Source organism: Mustela putorius, unplaced genomic scaffold, assembly GCF_011764305.1.
Source record: "Mustela putorius furo isolate JIRA1106 unplaced genomic scaffold, ASM1176430v1.1 tig00003987_pilon_pilon_pilon, whole genome shotgun sequence".
NCBI lineage: Eukaryota > Metazoa > Chordata > Mammalia > Carnivora > Mustelidae > Mustela > Mustela putorius.
The window spans coordinates 10,740,355-10,753,913 of NW_025422126.1; positions in this window are offsets into that span (position 1 = coordinate 10,740,355).

Genomic DNA, 13,559 nt, shown 5'->3' on the forward strand with positions numbered 1-13,559 from the left:
AGCACCAGAACTAGAAAGCAGGAAGGCAATGAGATAGGATTTGGAAGGACAGAGCCAAGAGAGTTGATTCTCAAGAGGAAAACTGAAGAGGAAATGCATGTCAAGGATTGTGCACAGGATGGGGGTAACATAGCAAAATGAGGCATCAGTCACCTCAGAAGGTCAGAAAAGGCTGAATAAGAGAGAGAGAGAGAAAGATAAAAGAAAGCTAATTAATTGGGTATTTTGCCGGTTTCTGGATAAGTAAGAAATCTGAGGGATTAAGGAAGTGGAGCTAAAGAGTAGGGCAAAAGACACTTTTCTGAAGCTTAGGGACCATGTGCTCCAAACCTCTTCACTGGTCTTTGAGAGAGATGAATGGTAACTGAAGTTTCTTGGGGCATTCAATGACTTCTTGAATAGCAAAACACCTTGGACTAATTCAACATCTTTTATTTAATGGTATTATAATCACTTATGTGCCCTAATAATTCTGCACAGTGTCCGGTACATATTGTATTTCTGCTAAGACTTCACTAAAAGAAATGAATCCCTGAATAAGTAAAATATTACATGGTTAATTTTTTCAGTGGGAAAAGAAATCACAATATGGGAATTTAACATATATGTAAAATATTCAATACCCTATTGTGTGTGCATAGTAACTTCACTCATCTTTCTTTTGCCGAGGGTAAAACCTGTGCTAAAAAAGACAATTGAAGGAACAAAAATATAGGTCTTCTATCAGAATGAAGACCAAAAAAAAAAAGAAAGAAATATCTAGATTTAAGTTAGACAAAATTAAAGCTTCCATTATTTAATAAAAATTAAGTTGGAAGCAAATTGTCAGGTCCTAAAATTAAAAAGAGACAGTGTCTTGAGGAAGCTTGAAAGTCTAGGTGAAAGAAAGAAACCTGAAAAGCAATCACAGTGTTTTTACTAGGAGAATCCCAGGACCTACAGAAGTACAGAACAAAGAACATTCAGTCTGCTTTGGGTGCCAAGAGTCAGGACCTTCTTTATGAACTTCAAGGATGAGCAATAGTTCATTGGGCAGAAAGGAAGGGTATTCCTGGTAGAGAAAATTCCATATGCAGAAGCATGGGGTAGTGAATAGGCACATTATGTCTGAAAATTTCAAGAAGACTTTGTGTTTAGAAAATGCAGAGCTTAGTGTTGGGGATGGGTGTTATGGGGGATTAGGATGATACAAGATGAGGATGAAGTTCAGGTTCAGATGAGAAATGCCATGAGTGTAATGATTAATAAATGAATAAGTAAATGCTATGATTAATTAGAAAATTACTTTTCCTGAAGATGAGAGGGACACACACACACACACACACACACACACACGTATTTATCGTACAAGAGAGAATGTCTGTGGCATTACAGAAAGATGAGCCACAGCAGGTAAGACAGATAAAAATGAATTCAGTGTGGGTGCTGTGCAATACTCCATGTGAAAAATGGCAAGGGCCCTAGGAAGAAGTTGGATCTGAATGGCATTTTTGGAATCAGGATTATCAGGATATGAAAGGTGAGGGCAAGAGAGAAATTGAGGAAGACACAGAGATTTGTGGTTCCAGAGATTGGGTGGATGATGGTTGCTTCATGTACCAAGATGAGATGTGTAGGAAGAAGAGTCCTGGCAGGAAAGATAATGCATTCTGTCTCAAACATGTTACACTGGAAGTCTTTGTAAGGCATCTCAACATTTCAGCCATAAGTAATATTTCTTGCACTAAGAAGATAGTCTGAGTTTGTTGATAGAGATGAACATGATCCTTATGGACAAAAGACAAGAAAAGAAAAGCCAATGTGAAAACCCTGATCTAGGGTGGATGGTAAAAGAGTGTTTAAGAGAAAGGGAGAACAATCACTGGGGAGGGATCCTATACATAAGAGGAAAACTAAGATACTTTGGGGATCTGGGAGTGTGAATTTAAGATAAAAGAAATTCGAGAAAAATGAAAATTTTTGTCCTCCGTAACAAAATCAGGGTGTGAAAGGGTTTAGGATTTGGATTTAGAAGATTTCAGATTCTTCTGTCTGAAAAATATCAAGGGATTTTGATAAGATCCACACTAAAGAATATGTGAGAATATTAAAATGTTATTTTCAGAGCTAACAAAGCAAAAGTACTTCTGAATTATAAATTATCATACAAATGTTTAAACTAAAACTATACATTTTGAGTTAATAGAAATATATTTCCTTCCTTCCTTCCTTCCTTCCTTCCTTCCTTCCTTCCTTCCTTCCTATTGGCACAGGATAGAATAAGCATTCCTTGAGCATTTATCCATGAGCATTGCTGAAAATGAGAGCATTCTATTCACATATGAGAAGTCTGAATCTCAATCCCAGAGGGAATATATCAATCAATTCTAACTCCAGGAGGTGACAGTGAAGTTGGAAGGATGATTGGGATTTTACCACACATTGAAAATGTGCTCCGAACATAGTAGACACTCAGTAAAAGGCTGTGCACTGAAGATTACCTTCAGTAAGACTATATTTTTACCGGATGAATGTAATCTCCAGAGTTTCTACATTCCTACTTAAAGATTTAAAACGGCTGCTTTGGACATGCACATCCTTTGTTCTATGAGCTTTGTGCATAAATGATGACCTAAATCAATGAAAGATTTAATCCAGATTGATGCAAATGCAAATGCCCTAGTTTCAGACAGCTGCAATGGTTTTTTCAGTACATCTGGGAAACAGCTGTCGAGCCTCATCTTTACACTGGTTTTTGTTTAACTTCAAATAAGTGTCAAGACTAAAGGAATGTAGGTGATTAGAAGGTGGTAAACATTTCCGAAATACACAGGAAATTCTGAGAATTTTTTTTTTCTTCCTCTAGAGCTAAACCCTTCTCTTACAGAGCTGGCATAATGGAATGTTCTCATGGAAGACCCTTCCCTATCTAAGCTCTGAGGGCACAGAGATTGGCTGGAGGGTGTAGCTAGTTTTATGATTCCAAAAGCACTCATCTCCCACAGAACCCATAATGGGATAGTCATTTTCAAGGCCAGGGATAAGTGATTACTCACCAGGACACAGAGTTTATGACAGGACAGACCAAAGCTGATGTGGACAGTCAGAGGCAAGATGCAGAGCTTGACCTTCTGCTGCAAGAAGTTGTGGAGAACTTGCGTCTGAGCCAGACAGCTGACGAGCTGTCTTCTCCTTGGGACTCATACCACAACAATAGGCCAATAGATTTATGCCATAAAGGCACTGACCTTTGTGGGCAGGGACATTTTCTCACAGGAAAGAAAAAGGAGCAGTACGCCTATGTGTGCTAAAGGTTTGACAGTGACTGACAGCACAGACTGGCTCCAGTATCCAGGAAGGGTATGCATCAGCTTTTGCATTGTTACCCTTTGATTAACTTCTGACATACTTTGCAACATAAAACTCTTACAGGGAAATTGCTCAGTAATGTTGGCTGTAACACCTAGAAACTTTGCCAATGAGAGATAAAATATACTCAAGAGCAGCTTGGCCTAAAAAAAGGCATAGATGCATGAGTATATATGTGTATGTGTGTGTCTGTGTCTGTTTGTGTCTGTATGTGTGTGTGTGTGCCTGCATATGCATAGAGTGACAAATGTGGGTCCTTCCATTTTCTGCCTCATAATGCTATTAGTCAAGTGCAGTATTTACAAAAAGCTTCTCACATGTTACAGGCATATTGCACATGGAGAGACTTAAGGAAGGCCAAGATGAAAATAAATAATGCATGAAGTCAGAGGCCTGAAGCAAATGTTAACTAATTTCAAAATGGGTCAAAATCACAACAATTAAGTCTCTGACATGTGAAGTCATTTTTTTTCTCCCTAAAATATTAACCAACTTGCTTCACTTCTTCTAGATTGATTTGTAGAGCATGAAAGGTCATTTTGGAGGCAGAGGGGGAATTTGGCTTCTACAAGCCATCCATAATGAGAGCCAATAAATTAGGTAAAGCTCCTGTTTACCTAAGCTGAAATATTGATGTCCAAGCCCACATTGAATGCAAATCTCTACATTAATCATTTTTCTCCAGTCGGGAAATTCAGACCATGGTAACACATGCTTTGATAGACCTATACATCATAGTTACAGCAACATTAGACAGTGCCTCAGTGACAGAATACAAATATATTGCATTGGATTTCCTTCATTTTCCCCTGCCTGACTTTTATTTGTGTCTGCAAACTCTGCTCTGGGTATGTGAAGTTTTGACATGGATTTGGACAGTGTTTTTGGCTCAGGAAATAACTGAAGATTGGTAACAAGAATTTTTTGCCACTTACCTGCCAAACAAATCTGGAGGAGGCTCATGTCAAGTTCCTCCAGCACAAACCCTGATGATGAAGTTCCCCAGTCTGTCTTCCCCTAATACACAATGATATCCCCCATGTTTCTCAAAGTATGATCCATGAAGCCCTGCTTCTGGATCTTTGGATGTTTGCTAGGAAATGCAGTTTCCTAAGCCCCATACTAAATATATTCAGTCGGATTCCCTTAGTAGAGCCAGAGAATCTTCAATTTTGTGGGATCCCCAGTTGTTTATCATGCACACTATTTTTCATAATTATCATAGACAGCTGTCAGCTTTAGGCTCCTACGGACCACTCTGATCTTGCCACTTTTCTACTCAGAGCCATTCTATACCTAAATGTATTCTAAAGCTCTATCCAGTTTTATACTTAGCTCACACTTTTCTAATTACCTACAGGTCCTACTTAGGCAATTCTCATCCATCGCTAAGACTGTTATTCTTTCCATTTGCAGAAAACTCCTAAACCACTATTTCCAAAAGCAGTGGCTTCTCTGAGCTCAGACGCATGTATGAAATTGCCTGCTGGATTTCTCCACTTGGAGTCAATATGACCTAAACTGAATTATGCTTCTCTCATGCCACCATCCATCCATATAGAAATCATGGAATACTCCTGATCCCTCCATCTTCATTTTCATCAAGTGACTCATCAAATAAATGGCCTGTGTCTTCTCTCCATAGTCTTCTCAGTGACCCTTCCTCTTTTCTTCCAGCCCTGCCCAACGTTCAGGCCTTCATCACTTCTCACCTACACAACTCATCTCTAAATAATCATCCTGTCTTCTCTCTTGAACTGCAAAAATCAGTCTCCCACATTGTTTCCAAGTAGGCTTTCTAAAACTAAATCTGAGTCACATGCTTTCTTAGAACCATATCTCCTCATGTGGAATAAAATCTGAGTTGCCTGGCATGACACACCCTCCCTCTTCTATCATATTCCTACCCAATTTCCACCAGTCCTCACCCCGAATCCATGCTTTCAACACAAGAGTTTGTGGAATCCTCATAGAGACCAGCCTTTTTCAAAAATTTGCATCTTACCTCCCATTATCTTTCTACCTAAAATGACCTTTGCACCTCAACTATTTCCAATTATAAAATATTTACTCAATAATGATAATGATTATTACAAATTTTACTTTATAATAATATTTTCTAACATTGAGTACTTACTCTATATGAAGTATTGCATTAAAGATTCTCTTTTGACAGGGTTGGGGGTGCCTGAGTGGTTCAGTCATTTAAGCATCTGACTTATGGTTTTGGCTCAGGTCATCATCTCAGGGTCATAAGAATGAGTCCCAGGTCAGGCTCTGTGCTCAAGCACAGAGTCTGCTAAAGATTCTTTCTCCCTCTTCCTCTGTTCCTCCCCCCTATTTGTACTCTAAATAAATAGAAAACTCTTTTACTTATTTTTTTAAAGATTTTATTTTATTGATTTGACAGGCAGAGTTCACAAGTAGGCGGCGGGGAGGGGAAGCAGGCTCCCCAAGGAGCAGAGAACCTGATGTGGGGCTTGATCCCAGAACCCTGGGATCATGACTGGAGCTAAAGGCAGAGGCTTTAACCCACTGAGCCACCCAGGCGCCCCTAGAAAACTCTTTTAAAAAATTAAAAAATAAAGTTTCTCTTTTTTTGGTTTTCACAAGTATCAAAATGTGGTAGCTACTATTAGTCTTTTTAACAAACCCTTGTTTAGGTCAATGTTTTCTCCAGGTTTTCTGAATCTTTACTCCAATTTATTTCTCCTTTTATGACCACCAATAGTCCTTATGCTTACTTGAGCTAAAATGTTTAGCCTGCTATACTGACATAATGTGCTTTTATTCTCCTCTCTTAATCAGTAAATTACCTACTCCATAAAAACAGAGCATATATCTTATTCAGCTCCATTTTCAAAGCTTGTAGTCCCAAACATGGCACAGCCAACATTTCCTTACCTCAACAGATCTGATACCCTGTCATGGAGAATATCACTGAATGTCTCTTCACAGCATATTTACTGGGAGACCATTTGATCCAACATCTTGAACTTGAAGGGGAGGGTCAGGGCATGCTCCTTTTTATATCCCCCTCCAGTGGCTCATATGTTATCTTTTATGTGATCAATGTTCAAAAGTGTTGGTAGAAATTTAACTATTACTATCTGGATTTCAGGAATATTAAACCAATGTTTTAATATTTCTGTAAAATTTTAGAAATACACAGTACACAGAGTCACTGTTAAAAGCAAAATTATTAGGCACACTAGCCATATTTAAACAGCATGATGTCAGAACAGATATTCATTAGACTTAATGGATTTGTGTGTGTCAGACAGAATAAATGTAAAAAGTTAAGACAGAATGCAAAAAGGAAATAGAAACAAAGTCCTGTGGTGAGAAAAGGGAAAATGTCATCTTGTGGAACAACAAAACCCAAGAATTAAGGGACTTCATGGCTTTCATTCTTTTACACTAAACGTTTAAAGCTTATTCAATAATTATGAATTTTTTACTGTATCTGTGTATGATTATTAGAATAATAATATATATAATATAATAATGAGTCATTTTCCTACTTATTGAGTGCATACTCTGGCTAGGTATTTCACATAGCTCAATATATGTGTTAGGATAGGTATGCACAGTCTTCCATTTTACAAATGAGAACACTGAGGATCAGAAGCATTTAGTAGTTTGTCAAGGTCATGCACTACTAGATTTGCATATAACATTCTGTGTACTTATTCATGTAGCAATCACATGCCGAATAGTAACTGTGCCAGACATGGTAGTTGGTGCTAAACATATAAGGATAAACGAGAACTTTAGGGAACTCACAGTCTTGTGGAGTCATGGAAAATGACACATAAAATAGAGTATCAGCTGCCCTGAGAGATACAGCCTGTGAGAACAATGATGAGGTTTGTGATAACCTGTGACAGTGGTATATAATTCAGCATGGAGTAAAGAAGACATGTAAGGCATCATGGACCACCTCCCAGTAAATCACAAAATGTCTGACTTTATGAAGAAAGACTCTTATGTCAGATGGAGGGAATAGCACATACCCTTGACCCAGAAACTGGCCCCAGCCCACCTTTCTCATCCTTGCTTTTACCAGAAGGCGTGCAAGAAACATGCCAGACCATTGTGATCGTGCACTTTCAAAGTGGACACCTTGAGAAATGATGTTGAGTAGACCACCTGACTTAGAGTGCTGCTATTCAAGGTGCTCAATGAAGAGGGAAGTGTGTGCCATGGAGGGGTGCTAAAAGTTTGGCCTACATACTACATGTAAATGGTGCCTTTTAGTGATTGTTCAGGGTGCAACCTGAGCACTATCAAGGACCTGTCCAAGCATCGTTTTCTGTATCTGACATACTTTATCTGATTTATTCCTCACAATGATTCTATAGATTAGTTTGCTTGCTTTCATTGTATGGATAAGGAGACTTAGACCTCAGGGGTTTAAACAACTGTCCAAAAATGATATACGGAACAAAGAAAAAAGCCAGGATTTAATCCAAAATACCTATGGCTTCAAAATCCTTGCTTTTGTCTGCTCAGGAATCAGGAATATTAAAAAATACACACACACACATGCACACACACACACACACACACACACACACACACACCCTATTTCATTCCTTGGGCAAGCTCTTCTCCAGACTTACACAAAGGTACTTTCTTCTCCCATCTACTCCTTTAGGGGAACAAGAAAACCTGCTGCTTCTGCATCAGCTTCTCGATGAGTAGCAGGCTGTGTGGGCCCTATATCCTTCCATTTTTCTGCTTCTCCCTAATTTAACTCTTTGTCTTTTACCCTCACTTTCTCCACAATCCAGCTAGAAAAGGATCATTCCTTTGACTACATATTCAAGTAAGTTTGTTCTTATTAGCTTTCCACCCTGTGTAAATTAAACTGTTAATCTAGGTCACAGAAGGCCAATGGAAATCCCCTATAAATGTACTATTTCTTAAGTACTGTATGTTACCAGGTTTACAGGAGCTCAAGCAAAGCCACTAAAGGGAGCTATAAGCTTGGAGTAATGAAATAAATATGAAAATGACTCCAGCAAGAAGTGAGGGCTTCCTTTGAATATACTTCTGTCTCACTTTTAGGCCTGTGGGGTTGTTAAGCCTAGTTTTATGGCCAGTGCCATGTAAAAGTTCTCTCTCTTTACTTATACTTAGCACAAAGAATCCCCCTTTCACTCTAATTTAATTCTAGATTTGGGTTGAAATCCCCAAAGTGGTAGGTTTCTGATCTGAGCACACTGTGCACTAATCTGCCACACACAAGAGTCCATTAATTTTGAATAGTGCTATCAATTATACTACGTGACAGGGAGGTAACTATGTTATCACCTTTGCAGAAGTATCTTTCTTAGGAAATCTATACAGCTTCGTCAAGACTCTAATGCTGATGCATAACTCTCTCCTCAAAAATCAAAACTTGATTGCATTTTTCTTTCATGGGATCTTAAAAATGCAAGCAAATAGAAAACTTCTGAGGCTTATAATCCCTATCCACAGAGACAATGAATAAGCTTAACATTACTTTTCTATTAAGAGATTGTTTCCGCTTATTCTGGGCCCTTTTAGTAATAATTGTAAAAGTGCCCAAAAAGACAATGTCAGCATTTATACCTGGCCTTGTAAGTTTTCCCAGGTTTACCTATTAGGTGCTACTGTGAAGTGACTCTTGCTTTTTTGTTTTGTTTGTTTTGGTTTGGTCTAGTGTTTAGTTTGGGGGTTATTTATTTATTTATTTCAATGAGAGAGAGAAAGCTAGTGCTGGGGGGCCATGCACAGGGAGAGGGAAAGAGAAACTCAAGCAGACTGAGATGAGCACAGAGCCCCATGCAGGGTTTGATCTCACAACGCTGAAATCAGACCTGAGCTGAAACTGAAAGTAAGACACTTAACTGACTGTGCCACACAGGTGCCCCACGACTCTTGTTCCCCCTCCCTCCCCATTTGGCTCTGACTCATTCTCCTACTCTCTGTTTAAACTCCTCACATTGGGAAATTGGCCTTCCTTCTGGCCTCTTTTCAGGACAACATCTAGTTTGTGCTCTTCTCTCAAAAACTCCAATGAAGGGAACAAATCGACCTTTGTGCTAAGTTTCATTCTCTTAAATGATTTCTCTTAGATCAGACATACAAGATATATTAGAAAGCAACTAAAAACTCTTCCCTGGCTTCCCAACCAGCTCAAAATAAAACAGATTTGCCAACTATATCACACAAGCCACTTACTCATTCATTCATGCAATAAGCACATGTCAGATGCCCACTCCTTGGAAGCCACTCTTGTAGGTTACTACTGACAAGATGGAAACATTTCATCACCCCTAGACTTAATAAAGGAGAAGGAAAATAGCAATGAGCAAATACATATACAATACGATTCAACTGCAGGTAGCAAAGTAGGATCCAGAAACCAAAGTTGGGTAAATGTTGGGCAATGGGAAGAAGAAAGGAATGTCAGAGCTGCTACAAGTAAGCCAGTCAGGAAAGACCCCTGAAGAGGTGATGTTGGAGCAGAGATCAAAATATTGAACAAAACTTGCCAGAACTTGTGACTGTCAAGTGCTCAGGATCTGAGGCTAGACAGCATTTGGCAATTTTAGGGGAGAGAATGAAACCAGAATGCTTAGGGCAGAGGGAGTGAGGTTAGTTGGACAGGGGCTACATCAGGCAGGCCCAGGAGCAAAATGAAACCAGGGACTGTTCTGAAATGTTCTCCTATGTTTCCTGGTCTGAGGGTAGACAGAGCACAAGGTTCCTTTACTCCCTAAATGACTGACAATGAGTCTCAACTTTGCAAGGGAATTACTCTACTTGTATGTCAATAAAAATGAATTTTCCTATCCTCTCAGTATTTCTTTAGGCTGAAGCAAATAAAATGCATGTTTTAGAAGAATATTTAGTCATAATAGATTACGCTCACAACATGTTCTTTCCAGACAAAGACAAAGAGCACCACAGAGTACTTGGTCCCTTTTCCTCTTACAAATTACATATATATATTTGTATGTCTGTGTAACATTTATATATAATATTTGCTTTTAATTATATATGTATGTAGCTCATAAAATACATGTATGAAAATGCCACAAAGCTATACAGTATAAAATTGAGAAAAATTTTATGGATGGTAGTGTAATGGATGATATTATTCTACTTTTTTATTATTTTTACTTTATTTCCTAAAATTTCCACAATAAATATGCATGACTTTCGTAATTAAAAAGATCCCAAGCTGAAGGCCTTTTAAAAATTGTCCCAATTTGTAGATACTTAGGAAAATGTGGAGGGAGATATATTATTTAGAATTGCCGATCATTCATGTGTGAATCATGTAGCTACTACTAATTAAAAGTATGATGTTCTACATGTTGCTTAACTTCTCAGACTCTCAGTCTTATCATTTGATAATGTGTAGGATTACTATGAGATCTAAAGTTTAAAAATTAAAAGTAATCAATTTACAGAAATAGCTCAATCATACTCTTTTAGGGGTGAGGAGTTATACCTGCAAAATTGGTATCCTGAGATACCAATTCAAATATGTGTGTGTGCCAGGGTGTGGAGGATTCCTACACATACAACCAAGCAATTCTAACACCACCAGGGTTTCCCGAAAGTTCAACACAGTGCAACCTAATTCCAACACTGCCTACCGGGAGATAGCATCAGATCCCACAGGCTAAGAATTTGGTTCTACAGGAATTCCTTTACTTTAGACCTGAGTCAGAAGCCCAGGTTGTTAACTGCATTTCTGACCAACTGGCTATAAATTGGAGAGTTCCAGGACTTCCTGCTCAGGTTTAATTTGCTGGAGCAGGCTGCAGAACTCAGAGAAACATTTCACTTACAATATTACTGCTTTATTACAAAAGGATACAACTTGGGAAGAGAAGAATAGGGCAAGGTATGGGCAAGGGTACAGAGCTTATGTGCCCTCAGCATGTGTGCCACTCTCCCCAATCCCAACATGTTCACCAACCTGGAAACTCTCTGAACCTTCTCCTTTTGGGGTTTTATGGAAGCTTCATTACATAGCCATGAATGATTAAATCATGGGTCACTGATAACTGATTCAACTTCCAGCCAACACCACTCCCTGGAGGTTGGGGGTAGGGCTAAACATTCCCTGTAATCTTGAGTTTGGCCCATGGGCAACTAGCCCTCATTCTTAGGGCTTTCCACAAGTCACTTTGTTAACATAACAAAGGACACTTTTACAGCTCTCCGCACTTAGGAGATTCCAAGGGCTTCTGGAGATATGATGAGGCAGAATAGGGGACAGAGACCAAAAATATATATTTGTTATAATAAATCACAATATCACAGCTGTATCCATACAGTATCTTGTAGAGTTTCATATGGAGTAACTTTAGAAATTCATATAGAATCCACAGAATATAAGGTTACAAGACCCCTCAACTTTTGGAACATGTTCATTATAAACCTATACAATGATGAACTCTAAACCTGAACACAAATTTCAGTGAAGTTTGAATAACATCTGCCTAACTATTTAAATTCATTCTCATTTCAGGTAGCAATTCAATAGTCCTATCATTAGTTGTCTTAAATGCATTTCCAATACCATATGTTGGAAAGGTGTTGGTCTTCAAACTTAGAGCTGAAGCATCTGGGAGAATGAGTGGCACATAATAAGTACTCAATAAATGATGGCTACTCTCATAGTAATTATCACTATTATTATTTTAGAACCCTTAAGATACTTTATATTTGTAACCACTAAGCCACAGCTCCCTGATCCTATCCAAACACATTTTTTTTCCAGATCTCTAGACAGAACATTCATCTTTGTTAACTGCATTTTGAGAGAATTAAATAGTCTTATTGCAGCCTTAAAAATCTCTTTGGATCATGATTCTGTCACAAACTATATGCAGTCTCTTTCCAGATTCCTGTCACTCTTGCATTTGATGAGCTGTCTACTACATCTTCAGCAAAGCCACAGATAAAAATGTTGACTAAAACAAATTCGAAGGCAGAGGCATGTGTGCTGCACATCCCCCACAGTGGGGAGGAACAGGACTGTTTTCAGCAGTACACACCTGTGCCCTTTGAAAAATGGCAGGCTGAAATCTTTTTAATAGCTTAATTTTAATCCTGGGCCAGTGGATTTATCTGAAGTCCATTTAAAGTTATAAGATGTAAGGCCATTTGAAAATTGTCATTAGTTGTCATTATTTTAAAAGATAAACTGAATCACAATTCAAATTTAGACATTTCTTAATATATTTGAGCAGTACAATTAATGAAAATCAGCTAATCCTTTAAAATTTACTCTATTCTAGACTCTAAGCCAGGTTCTGAAGAAGTTTACAGTCTAATGAAGCACACAGATATATAAACATATCATTCCTATATATGCTGTCAAGTGCTATAACAGAGGCATTCACAAATGTTTCTGAAGCATCATGACTAAATTTCTTTCCACACTATTAAAGTTTTAAAGATGGAAAATACTATATAGATTATCAAATCCAATCTCCTAATCATACACATGAAAAAACTAGCTGAGAGAGTGGAAACAATTTATGCAAGTTTATGCAGCTAATTTGTGGATCAGAACTCAGATGTCTAAGTACCAATTCAATGTTGTCTTTCCTCTCCTCTTCTTGACAATATCCTCCCAAACCAATAAATGTACGCATTTACTGGCAGTAATCAAAAACCCTGTCTGAAGATGTGTTTTCATAATCTAGGATAGATACAGATACAGAAGAAATAGAAATGTTGTATCTTATTGGGTTTTTACCCTAGAATATACCTAAGGAATTAACACACATGCTCATGCACAATTAAATTCACTTAAATTCCAATATTAGCTTGTCATTGTTCGTTTGGGTGTTTTTCCTCCTCAGTGGTGTGTAGGAAAATACAATAATAACACCTTGTTAATTGAAGATTCAGGCTTGTTAGTTTTTAATTAATTCATTCCACAAATATTTAGTGGCTTTTTACCATACAAAAAGTCTTTTTCAAAATAAAATATAAAGTAGCTATGGCAGCACGCCTTAAGGCGTTTGTCTTGACAGTACTCTGCTCTTTGGGTTACAAAGAGCCTGATGGAATGTATCATAAAGCATAATGAAAGCCAAGCAATCCAGGTTCTTACTCTTACCAAGAACACACAGGATACTATCACTGTTCTAGGGTGTCTGCACTGTCATAAATTAGAAGATCCAATAAATATTAAGTGGCTCCTACTA